This window comes from Rhagoletis pomonella, unplaced genomic scaffold, assembly GCF_013731165.1.
Source record: "Rhagoletis pomonella isolate Grant_MI unplaced genomic scaffold, Rhpom_1.0 Rhpom_scaffold_00001, whole genome shotgun sequence".
Classification (NCBI taxonomy): domain Eukaryota; kingdom Metazoa; phylum Arthropoda; class Insecta; order Diptera; family Tephritidae; genus Rhagoletis; species Rhagoletis pomonella.
This window is the reverse complement of record NW_023458555.1, coordinates 92629157-92643289: the sequence shown is the minus strand read 5'-3', so window position 1 is coordinate 92643289 and position 14133 is coordinate 92629157. Positions and strand designations below refer to the sequence as shown.

Sequence of the window (14133 nt, the reverse complement as noted above, 5' to 3'; positions counted from 1 at the left end):
TGTTCCGCATGGCTGGTGAGACCCAGGACAAAGACCTGGACGACACATAGTGGGGAAAATTAAGTAGTCGTGGACAAATCAGTCTAGAGATCACAGTTTTCATCAAATTTCGAAGTCTTTTTTTTTTAATTAAAGCTAATAAAATTTGCTATCAATCTGTGGAAGCAAATTTAAAAAAAAAATGTTTTTTTTAATTACAATCTATTTTAAAAAAGAAAAAAAAACATTTTTAAAGAAGTGTAATTTAAAAAAAATACATTTATATTTACATAATGTATTTAAAGTATTACTGGGACACCTTATAAATAATTTCAAGTAGTATTAAAAAATTTAAACTTTTTTTCTTTTTATGCATATGAAGTATAATTCACGTATAAAATATAAAGTCTATAAATTTTATTTGCCTGATGATAAAAAATTATACTTAATTGTTTAAACATTCTTTTATTAATAAATAATTAATCTACTATCTTAAATATTAGATAATCTTGTTTATTTTTTCTGATTTGAAAGAAAAAAGATTCTTATGATTGTATGGAACAAGAAAAATTGTCAACGTATTCCATCAAATTGTTTAAACAAGCTTATGCATTTGTTATAAGTTTTTTTTTTAATTTAAAGATAAGAACGTCCTTTGTTTTTCTTTCACCTACAATAGATGCGTATATTAATATAGAAACACCTTATAAATATTTAAAAACTGCTACTTAGCGCAGAATCACATTCTTCACAAGAAGGATAAATTTGATAAAAAATCATACCAATCTTTCCTGGATATTTACGCTTCTAACCTTCATTGATTGAATATTCTAGAATTTCTGCTTTAATTAGATAGCTTTATCTTGCCTTCACTGGTTGGATATTTAACCAATTCTGCCTTGATTCGCTGATCATTAGATCATTCTTCATCTTGCCTTCACTGGTTGGATATTATATCATTCTTGCTTCGATTCGCTGATCACTAGATCATTCTGACCTTTATTAGTTGGAAGATTTGTTTCTCTTGCCTTCACTGGTTGGATGTTATACATAGTTTCTTAATATTGTCTTAATGAGAAAACAGAAAATTTTATTTTAAATTTAAAGCATTTATGCATTTTTTAATTAAATATTTTTAAACAATCTAGTAGAGTAAGTCGGCAATGTTACTAATTTTAACCCTTTTTGAGAAAAACAACAAGTTTTGTTGTTTGAGTTACTATATATTATATTTATTTATAAAAATTGTTTAAACAATTGACTAAAAATTTTCGTTTGTCAGCATTTACATAGAAAGTATTCAATACTTGTTTTTTATACGTTTATTATATATTTTTTATGTTTAAATAAGAGTGGTGAACAAAATGCCACTGATTAATTGTTCATAACAAAAAATAAGCAATGTGTTTAATTTTTAAATATTTATAAGGTGTTCCTATATTAATATATGCATCTATTGTTGGTGAAAAAAAGGACGTTCTTATCTTTAAATTTAAAAAACTTATGCATTTGTTAATTAAGCTTTTTAACACAATTTGATGGAATACGTTGACAATTTTTCTTGCTCCATACAATCATAAGAATCTTTTTCTTTCAAATCAGAAAAAATAAACAAAATTATCTGATATTTAAATTACAGATTAATTATTTATTAATAAAAGAATGTTTAAACAATTAAGTATAATTTTTTATCATTATTTAAATCAAATTTATAGACTTTATATTTTATACCTGATTTATACTTCATATGCATAAAAAAGAACTCTTTTTTTATAGGTTTATTCACTGTGGTCAATTAATTGTTTATAACAAAATAAAAAAAGTTAAAATTATTTAATACTACTCGAAATTATTTATAAGGTGTCCCAGTATTACTTTAAATACATTATGTAAATATAAATGTATTTTTTTTTAAATTACACATTTTTTAAAATGTCTTTTTTTCGTTTTTTGAAATAGATTGTAAATTCAAAAAAATAATTTTTTTTTTAATTTTGCTTCCACTGATAGGAAATTTTATTAGCTTTAATTAAAAAAAAGTCTTTGAAATTTGATGAAAATTGTGATCTCTAGACTGATTTGTCCACGACCACTTTATTTTCCACACTGTGCGCCGCTACTATTCTCCGATTGCGGGCCATTGCCCTTGCGGCTCTCGTTTGTCTTGACAAATTTGTTTTAGTTTTAGGAATTTTTAAACATTTCCCACTATTATGTTATTTTAAAGAATTTTTTTATTTAGTAACCAAATTCCACTTTTTAAAGCCAAAAAATCTCAGCCTTTATCGCACTTATCATCTTCGCGAAAACAATGTGCTCAATTCCCATGAAGCCCAACAAATAGACATACATACTAGGGATGTTGCGAATGTGGAATTTTAGACATCCGCGGATGCGGATGCGAATGCGGATGTCATGTATTTTTAACAAATAATTTAGGTGGGTCGGCCGCTGTGGTGTAGTGGTAAGCAGTGCGCGCTTCCACTCCGCAGCACCTGGGTTCAAACCCTGGTCAAAGCCACATCGCAAAAAAGGTTTTTTTCTTAACAGCGGTCGTCCCTCGGCAGGCAATGGCAAACCTCCGAGTGTATTTCTGCCATGAAAAACAGCTTCTCGTTAAAATACAATCACCGTTCGGAGTCGGCGTAAAACTGTAGGTCCCTCCGCTTTGTTTGACAACATCAAGGCGCACGCCACAAATCGGAGGAGAAGCTCGGCCAAATACTAACATATGTGTAAGCGCCAATCTATTTTTTTTTGTCTTTCTTCCAACATTCTGCGCGAAATCAAGAAGTGTTCGCAGGTGAAGAATGTGTGGTACACATTATCTTCGACGTTTCCACAGTAGTGACAGAACGGTGAGTCCACCCTTCCCATTCTATAAAGATATTCTCGGAAGTGACCATGACCGGTGAGGAATTGCGTCAGGTAGAAATCGACTTCCCCATGTGGTCTGTTCAGCCATCTTTGAAGGTCGGCTATCAGGGAGTGCGTCCATCGACCTTTTGTGCTCGCGTTCCAGTTTTGTTGCCACTGCTGAATCAGTTGCTCGCGCGCCCTTGCCGCGGCAGCTGCTCGACCTATCTCGGCACTGAGATTGTAAATCTCTTTTCGCTCGTAAGCAAGTAGCTCAATTGGCATGACGCCGGAAATAACTAGAACCGCGTCCGCGGACACTGTACAAGCAGTATCTAGTAGATTAATCCCTCGATCTCCTCTTACTAAAAGTTTCCGTAGTTTCGTTCCAGGTCCACAAAATTGATAACTAGGCAAATGAAGTTCAATAGGAAGCTTATTAATTATATTATTTATAAAACCTTTTCCAACGACTAACGATTTACGAATAAATCTTTTTTCATAAATAAGTTCAATAGGAAGCTTATTAATTATATTATTTATAAAACCTTTTCCAACGACTAACGATTTACGAATAAACCTTTTTTCATAAATAACTCTCTTATAAAATAATATTATATTCAAATAAACGCTGAAGTTTTTTTAATAAATCTATGGTTCTATATAATTAAATTTCAAATTTCTAAATACCAATTCAACAGTTAATTTAATACAATATTATTATATGATTTAGAATAAACTTCTACATCATACATCGCTTCCCTATTTTTTCTATTATAATATTTTAATTTAGTCTTAATATCTAAACCCCTTCTTTCATATTCATGTTAGTTTTGATGTTGCTCCATTATGTACTCCTCAATTTCCCCGCCACAAACTGTTAGAAATTTTCCATTATCATCCTCTTCATCCCATTTTTGTTAAAGAAAGCATGGGATGCTCTGACTGGGATGCCTAAAACCTGTAACCGGGGACCATCATCTTCATCTTCAATACATATATAAGGGGTTTTCATGTCTTCAAAGCACAACATCTCCAATTCAAAATCGAAGTTGTACTCTCCATGATGCTCGCTATTGAGGATTCGATTGATTCCAGGCATGATGTGTTTTATAAGTATCTTTAAACAAAGTAATAATTTCTAATGTACAGTATTAGCTTATTTATACACATTTCATAACTATATAAAAAGCATTGATGCAAACTGTTGATAAAGAACATATTTATATATATATTTTAGTAATCTATTTTATACTTCATAATATGATTCAATTAAAATGTGGAAATAATCTTGAACTCAATGTTGCTGACAAAGAATATATTTATTTTTTATTACCCTATTTAAATTTTATTATATGATTCAAATCAAATGCTAATATTATAAATCGTCGCTCGAATAAATAAACAGTGTAAATCCCACATACACTATTATTCGATAATTGCACCATTGGATAGGCAATCCTTTATCCATCTGATTTTCTCCAATCCTTTAGCATAGAATATATAATTTTCTCTTCATGAATGTATAGATATATTCAATAGCAGTCATTAAAGTCGAATCACCATCTTCCCATTTTAATCCATGATGATGATGATATAACCATTATTAGTTGTTTTATCCCGCATCGTCAACTTAGATTTTTCAAAAGGAGGTTGAATAAGAAATATTGTTATATATGAATCATATGTTGATATGCTGACTTCTTTAGCAAGAAATTTCCTATTAAAATATAATCCATGAACATCTATAACCAACGTATATTCCTCTGACATTATATAGCTTAAGCTTTTTTTTTATTAGTTTAAAAAATAGTCTTATGAGTTTCTACAAAGGTTTATAATATTTTTTAGAGTCTAATGAAATCTTATTTAAATAATTGTAAACATAAGTATATATAAGAGCCACCAATTTTATTAACTAATCGATTACACTCCGCTGAATAATGAAAACCAAATATTACATTAATCTTTTTGTATACTACATTTACATTCTTTTTATATTTCATATTTATATAATAAATCCATCGCATTCTATTAAAAATTAAGAAATTTCCATATTCATATCATGTTTATAACTTCTAATATCAATTAATGTGACATCTGAGCGTAGTGTAGTATCATCTCCAGTAACAATTTCAATTTCACTGTTACTTAAAATTTTCTCTAATGCAACCTGACGATACTCAAAACAAGAAATATTCAGTTTCCGTTGAAGGAAATCACTATCATATGTACAACGGATTCTTAGCATAATATTATCCTCATATTTAAGCTGAAAATATCTATAAAAGGGATGTGAACTCTCAATTATTCCTGAAATATTTTTCTCTTTTTGTATTAGATCTTGTCTGAATGCTTCTATGGCTTCCTGTATTGTGAAAAACTTTTTCGGATTAGATGTAGGTGCTTCTGATGTTGTTTCAGGGATAGATGTTTTATTTACGTCTTCTTTTAATCCACTTTGATCACTTTGAGTCCATTTAATTAGTTTAAAGTTCAGTTTTATGTTCATAGTATCATTATTAGATAGTTTTAGATAAAACTCTGTATTTTCATATTCATTTTGACTCAAATCAATAGGTATTGTAGATGGGAATACTTGAATAAAACAAATAAATGATAATAATATAATACAATTATATTTAATTTTAAGTTTCTATTATGAAAATCAAGATATGTTCCTTAGTTCGCGATCGAGATAAAAATTAAATAAAAAATTATAATATGTTAATTCATATATCTACTTTATATATGGAATATATATTTCTCTTCTTTATTTTTATCATTAAAATTATTATTTTTATCGTTAGTGTTGTCATCAATAGTATTATCTTTAACTAAATTTTGAATATCGTTTTTAACGAGCTTCCGCTTATTTGATGAACTTATATCCTCTTCAGCATACCACATAGCTAATACATCAATTTCACTAAAAACGCATGTTGGTTTAAAACTATTTAAGTTTAACAGCCCTATTCTGTTGCCCTGACAAAAATCACCACACTCACTATTGTGAGGTTTCTGACTATTGTGAGGTTATCCCTATGCTGGCGTAAATTCAAAAGCTCATACGCTCACAATTGTCAGGAAATTTATGATGTAAGAATGATACCCTCACAAGAGAAAAACAGCCGATTTTTATTGAGCAATTGAATAATGTGTTGTTAATTTTCGTTCGCTATCAGTGTCTGTGTTAAGTTTTTTTTTTAACTAAAAGTATATTCAGTAATGGCGGAGTTATTGCTTGTTTTTGCGGCAGTTTCGGAAGAGTTAGAGCAAGCATAGGATTTCATTTCCATACAAACTTTTGCTCCAAGTTGTGGATTGCAAACTGTGTGAAGTACTGGAGCTACTCCTGCTTTGTTATTTCTTTTTAAATTCGCCTAGAAAATAAATAAAATCAGTAGTTATCAAAAAAATAAACAAATTGCAAAAATATTTACTTTTCCTGTTGTTCAGCTACCATCTTTTGTTTTTATTTTATTTAGACAGCAAAATGCTTTTCACCTCGTGTGGTGATTTTGTTGAGCTTTTTTCTTGTGAGGTGTGGGCTAGAATAACCTCACAAAATAGACCTCACAAGAAATCTCACAAAGTTTTGGTCACAACTCAGTTGTGAGGTTTTATTAGAATAGGGCTGTAACTTTTTTGTTTTTTAATCACCTTCATAAACTGTAGCAACTATTACAATCATACCGCCAATAGTTTCTCTTTTAACATGTTCATTATGAGAAAATTGAAGTGATGGAAGATTTGAAGGTATTTATTGAGATCTAACCAAACGATCTAAACCGTCCTTCAGCACTTCAGCAGTAAAAAATACCTCTAAGGTTTTATCTGCTGTTATACGTTAATAATATTAACACTTCTCCATTGACCTTGGTAAGTATAATATTATAAGGTTTCACGGTTTACCATCAATACATATTGTGATATGTTTATTTAGTATAAATATATATATTTATGAATCATAACAGTTTTCATTATATTTTATAAAAAAATATATTTTACAATTTTTTTTCGTTAATCATAAGAATAACCTTGAGTTCATCATTTCTTGTTTTCATATTATATTAAAGGTAAACTGTTGATAAAGAACATATTTAAATATACATATATTTTAGTAATCCATTTTATACTTCATAATGTTAAAATATGGAATAATCTTGAACTCAATGTTGTTGACAAAGAATATATTTATTTTTTATTACCCTATTTAAATTTTATAATATGATTCAAATCAAATGCTAATATTATAAATATTGATGTTGATTTCATCATCATAGTTTGTCTTATAAATATATTAATGTTAAGTGGACGATAACGAACCCCCACATATACAACTTACCTACAATCCTCCTTTCTAACAAAACAGAAATATATAAAAAGAAAAGTTATCAAATAAAAAATTATTCAGAAAGCCAATTTAAATGAATGGCTAACTATTACACAATAAATAAGATGAGGTTTTAAACATGAACAAAATATATTTTAATAAGGAGACGAAGAAGCTTTACTTCAAGGCGGAAGACAATATGAACATAGATTCATATATGGAGATGGAGCGGTATATCTTTAAAGAAAGGTGGTTGAAGGATCCGTTATTTATAGATAAACTTGAAGATTGTATGGAAACGGATGTTAACGGGTATATGTAACATTATCGAATGAAAAACAAGCCAGTTGAATCGTTTTTCGAAATGGGTTACTACAAACCTTTTAACAATACTTTAAAAAACTATGATGTAGATTGTAGTATAGTAACCTTTATGGTGATGTATAAGAATGAAAAATATGCAATTATTGAAATAAATGAGAATAGTGTTAATATTTATATTAAATCCTATTAAAAAACAAACTCTTTAAGTCGTGAAAGGAAACTTTTTTTCCATTTTGTTAATTCTCATTCATAGAAGTACATTTCATTAATTGAATTTTTAATAAATATATAGTATATAAGTATATCTCTTTCGAAATTTCTTAAGTCTCTCCTAAACATAAGTATATTTAAAACTTTATTATATGTTCTTTGGTGAAAGTAGGCCTACAGGGGAAACGAACACCAAACAAATAAAAAATCGATAGCGCACCTTTATTGCAAACCTCCCGGGTGGTGTGGAATATGCAACTACTTCATGTATAAAAATTTAGTACTTATATGAAAAAGTATTACTTGCATGAGTTAATAAGACTATTGTATGAAAATTTGGAGCTTATATGAATTAATAAAATTAGTACTTGGATGAAAATTAATGAAATTGTATAAGACAATTACTTGTATGAAAACGAATGATCTAATATGTTCATAGTATCATTATTAGATAGTTTTAGATAAAACTCTGTATTTTCATATTCATTTTGACTCAAATCAATAGGTATTGTAGATGGGAATACTTGAATAAAACAAATAAATGATAATAATATAATACAATTATATTTAATTTTAAGTTTCTATTATGAAAATCAAGATATGTTCCTTAGTTCGCGATCGATATAAAAATTAAATAAAAAATTATAATATGTTAATTTATATATCTACTTTATATATGGAATATATATTTCTCTTCTTTATTTTTATCATTAAAATTATTATTTTTATCGTTAGTGTTGTCATCGATAGTATTATCTTTAACTAAATTTTGAATATCGTTTTTAACGAGCTTCCGCTTTTATGAATTAATAAAATTAGTACTTGGATGAAAATTAATGAAATTGTATAAGAAAATTACTTGTATGAAAACGAATGATCTAATATGAGTTCCTAAATTTAATACTTGTATGAAAAATTATAATTTGTATGAGGTAATAAATTTTATACTAGTATGAAAACCCACAACTTCTATGAGTTAAAAAGTTGCATGAAAATTTTTTAGCAGAACCGAAAATGTACATATGAAAAAAAAATATGAAATTGATAAATATAAAATTTCAACAAAATAATGCACATTGAGAAAATCTATGAAAATTTAGAGCTTGTGTGAATTAATAAACAATTATTTATAATAATAATAATAATATCCCAACGGTTTTTACCCTCCATTCCCGCCCATCCGCACGAGGGGCGCAGTCCGCATGACGTACGGAACCAATATTTTAAATTTTTGTGCCGAGTCACGATAGGCAGGAGTTTGTTAAGTGTCGAGATCTAAAACTGTTCAGCTACAGAACTAAATTCATCAGCTGATTTTATGTATTTATGTCAATAATTCACTTATTGAGAGAGGAGAGTATCGCTTTCTTAATGCTGAAAAGCGGATCTGATATATCAAACGTGCTGGAATGAGAGTTAAAATCCTGGCATAAGCAACGGAGTGGGTCGTGCAATTCAAAATTGGTTTTACAAGCTTTCAGAAATATGGGACAAAAGTGTCTTGATACGCGTGACGGAACATTAAAGCTTACATCAGCCAGAAGAGACGGACTTGAAATTGAGCCTGTCAGTAATTTAACCATAAAAATTGTACCAAGCATTTCCCTGCGACTGGCAAGTGTAGGAAGGTTAATAAGTTTTAAGCGACTCGTATAAGGTGGAAGACTATATTGAGAATCCCATCGGAAATTTCTTAAAGCAAAAAGTAGGAATTGTTTTTGAATTGATTCAATCTTGTCTGAGTAAATTTGATACCTTGGATTCCAAACCACCGAGCCGTATTCCAGAATCGGCCTAACTAATGTTGTAAACAGGGTTTTAGTGATATACGGGTCACTAAATTCTTTTGACCATCGTTTCACAAATGCAAGTACACCTTTAGCCTTGTTGACTGTCACATTAATGTGAAGATTAAAATTAAGCTTAGGATCCATTGTGATACCAAGGTCCACAAAATTGTATACCTGTTCCAGGTTATGGTTACCTATTATATAAGAAACTGGCAGAACAGCTCTTCGCGAGAAGCACATTACTTTACATTTCTTAAGATTTAGAGGCATACGATTTACTTTACATCAGTAAGCCATGCTGTTTAAGTCTGATTGTAGCAAAGACCTTTCTTCAATTGAAACGTACGATTTATAAAGTTTTACATCATCTGCATACATTAAAATTTTGGAGAATTTTATATCTGTAGAAATATCGTTTATAAAAAGCAAGAACAGAATCGGGCCTAGGTGGCTACCCTGAGGGACTCCTGAAGTAACATCAATGACGTCAGAGATAGTATTTTTAAACAATACCCTTTGTGATCTATCATAGAGGTATGAAGAGATCCAACGTAGAAAATTAGGTGGAAGACCAAGAAGATCAAGTTTATAGATGAGCAACGAGTGGCACACTTTGTCAAATGCTTTACTGAAATCAGTATATATAACATCAACAGTTTTGCTCTCACTAAATGCTTTTGAGATATAGGATGTTAATTCAAGTAAATTTGTAGAAGTTGATTTGCCCTTGCAAAATCCATGTTGACTGTATGAAATGCTTGAAGTGATAGAATGCGTCAACCGATTTGTTATAATTGCTTCAAATAATTTAGGAATTGCAGAAAGCTTAGCTATGCCCCGGTAGTTCTCCACTGAAGACCTGCTACCGCTTTTATGTAAGGGGGTTATGAACGATTCCTTCCATACAGTTGGAAAAACGCCCTCTTTAAGAGACAAATTAAATAAGGCTGTTAACGGCTCATAGAGATAATCAGCACAATTTCTAAGAAAACAAGTGGGGATCTGGTCAGGACCATAACTAAAAGACTGCTTTAAGGACTTCAGGTAAACTAAAACATCATCGGGAGATATTATAGGGTTATGTATTGAGTTAATTGGACTTAGTTTAAAAGGATAGTCAAAGTATGCTTGGGAGTTAGTGGAATAATTGGATTTAAAAAACTGAGCGAACATGTTAGAAATTGTTTGATTATCACCAGAGACGGTATTTTGATACTTCATGGCCGAAGGAAACCCACGTACATTTCGCTTGGAGTTTACGAAATCATAAAATGATTTGGGGTTATATATTATACGTCGTTGGTTTTACACAAGTAATCTTTATAACACTTTTTGTTTAATTCAAAGAACTTGTGACGCAAAAGTGAGTATTTTACATAGTATGAGTGTAAGCCGGTTTTTTTGTGTAATTTAAAATAACGTGACTTTCTGTTTTTCAAGTTTCTCAGTTCTTTAGTGAACCATAACTGTGTTTGTTCTACAGGAACACACATGCGTTTAGGCACATACTTTTCAAATAATCTATGTACAGTAAAATTAAAATGTGCAACGCTTTGCTCAACTTTTTCTTTGTATATAGGCCACGACAATTTAGACAATTCGTTATTCAGTTTTTTAAAGTTGGCTTGCGAAAAATCAAAGCGAATATTTGGCTCGTATGTTTGGACATCGCAATTTTGACCATCGTTTATAATTTCGTAAGATATCTCAATAGCAGGGTGGTAGACATCTTCGGGCAAAACTAGTGGGTCACATTTATTTACAGCCGACTTAGATGCATCATCAACATAAACAAGATCTAATACTTTGCCAAACTTATTGCGAAGTACATTAACTTGATTCAGGCAGAGTTCAGCCATCTCCTCTAAAAATACGTTGTTGCACGCGCTAGACGAGAAAGGTACAATATCATTGTCAATGATGTTCCATGATACATTTGGTAAATTAAAGTCACCCAACACAATCAATGAATCAGAGGGTTTAATCATTGAATTAATTGATTTCAGTAAAGATACATGTTGTGAATACACTGATAAGTCAGATCGGGGAGGAATATAGCATAGAGCTAAATAAGTAAACCCCCTTCCAACCTGAACACGAATGCATTTGAATTCTGCAGATTCGATGTGTGGAAGACTAACTTCTTCAGATGGTATTGAAGAGTCTACGGCAAAGAGTACGCCACCGCCGACTCTGTCCTCCCGATCTTTTCTGTAGATATGATAATTATTTGAAGGAATCTCTGAATTAAAAGTGTGAGGTTTGAGCCAAGTTTCAGTCAAAGAAATTATATTATAATTGCATTCAAAGCCATTAAGATATAAATTCGTTAATTTAGTATTTATGCCTATTACGTTTTGATAATAAATACTTAAAGCAGATTTAGTAATCAGTTTTTTGGTTCTGTATTCTGACGGGGAATATTTGCTAAATTATTATTTTTGTTGGGCCTATACTCAAATTCACGAACGAAAGCTCCGGAGGGCCAAAAAGAACTACTAAGCAGCATGTCAAAATTTCCTAAATTTACGTCTATTTTAAATGAAGAAATATTTCTTTCATATTTAAAATTAAATTTTCTGATACTTAAGTTGACAGTTTTAACTTTGGACGAGATGTAAAACTTTATATCGTCCTCGGAAGTATCCCTCGAAAATCTAGATACAAATATAGACTTCTTTGGGGGAACCACAACCAGTCTCCTAGTATCAGACTCGATTACCGGCGGACGGGGTTGAGTAACTGAGTTACTAGTTGAGGGTAGAGTAAGCGTTGGAAGATTGGATGGCGGTGCCACAACTTCAACGGGGGACGGGGAAGATACTGCAGGGTCGTTATTATTAGAAGCAGACTTTGATATATGTTCTTTTGAGGAAGATAACTCCGTTGTCTCTGGACATGGGGAAGAAAGGTTAATTAAGTCATTCGGAAGAGTGTTCTGACGTGGAACGGTGCTTTCATTAGGCGGACTATGAAGACGCTTACGTTTTGACACACGAATGTCCTTCATAGATTGTACGGTATCTAAGCATTTAAAAGATTTAAATACATTTTCGTAATGTTTAAATTTTTCGGTCAGTACCGACAACTCTCTCCCTACCTCAGAAAACCCATTTCTGGTTTGCCTAAACAACTTAAAGAGATCAACTTCGGTTGACCTGCACTTTAAGCAAGACCAGCGAAGACCTTTGCCATCATTAATAGCGTCCAGAATTCTTCCTGTCAAACCAGCACATTTTAGATGGCAAATACCATCACAGAGCCAGCACGATAAGTAGCGTTCAGATTCGCTTTTGATTTGGCAGTTATCAAGATCACACTTCATATTGAAAGATTTAATAACACTTATGTTAATAAAAAGACAAGCAAAATAAGTTTAACACAACACACACAAAAATTCAGGAGCTGATGTATTTAGCTTAAAAATATATGTAGCGAACAGTTTGAGTATCACTGTAATGTGACACTTAATAAACGCAGCGCAAACAGCTGTGACAAGAAATACTAAACCAAGTAAACAAAAAGAGCAAAAAGAAATGTGCAAAAATAGAAACGATCTCAGTTAACTACAAAGGAATAACAACAACAATGATAACAACAAATGACTTGGCAAGATTAGATGTAAGCTAGTGAAATTTAATTAAATTTAATAAAAACCACAAAAATCACAAAACTTTCAACTAGCTTCGGTTATTATCACACTAAGATGCTCGTAGGCACTTTTTATAGCAACTTTTACTCAAAATTAGCACAATAAACTTTGCAAAATACAAAGACCAATCAAGGCACAAATAAGTAGCACTTCAGAGCTTGACGTTTGCGTAACAAATCTTAATACTTGTAGGAAAAATTATTACTTGTATGAGTTAATAAGACTATTATATGCAAATTTGGAACTTATATGAGTTATTTTTTTTTTTTTGCCGGGCAGGGGGTCGAAAATGCCTATTGCAACATCAAAGCTGTCGTCACAACAATGGTATGTAGGGTTCGAACGATACTATCGATATTGAGTAAGTATCGATACTGAGGGTATAAAAATGAGTACTTTAATACTCGATACCTTATTTGGTGATTTTACTCGATACTTTGCAAAGTACTCGTAGTATCGAATACTTATTAAAAAACACACTTTTTAAATTTTTTCTTCCATTAGCAACCCAATTTTCTTTGCTTATATGGATTACTAGCATTCAATTTTGTCAATCACTTAAAATGAACTGAAATTGCGTGTAGTCTGTTGCATAACATAAACCAAACAAGTAAAAGTTTAATGGCCTTACTCATAAAAAATAAAGTAGGTTTAAAGCGCTTAGTAAAATGACATTTTCATACATTTTTCAGTTTATATACCTTTTTTATTTTTTATGAATAAGGCCATAAAACTTTACACAAAGTTCACGAAAATGCAGAATTTTTAGAAACTTTTTGGGTATGCAGTTTTGTAACCTATTCAAGTTTACGTGTAGCCTTCTACCGTTGACTTTAAATTCAAACCTCCACATTATTATACTAAAATTGAATAGGATACAAAAATGCATACCCAAAAAATTTACAAAAATTTTTTAATAAAATTTGAAATTCACGAAAGTATATATATATATATATATATATATATATATATATATATATATATAT

At 30.6% G+C, this 14133-nt stretch overlaps 1 protein-coding gene and 1 long non-coding RNA gene across 2 annotated transcripts in view; one reads left to right on the top strand and one right to left on the bottom strand.

The window, feature by feature from the left end:
• LOC118734256 (cholesterol 7-desaturase-like) overlaps positions 1–14133 on the top strand; it is a 127284-nt gene that overhangs the window by 53829 nt on the left and 59322 nt on the right. The gene's annotated exons all lie outside the window — the stretch shown is intronic.
• Positions 5977–6308, bottom strand: LOC118748867. Its single transcript, XR_004994105.1, has 2 exons — positions 6279–6308; positions 5977–6218 (listed from the first exon to the last, which is right to left on the bottom strand). It is a non-coding gene; the product is annotated as an uncharacterized LOC118748867 (long non-coding RNA).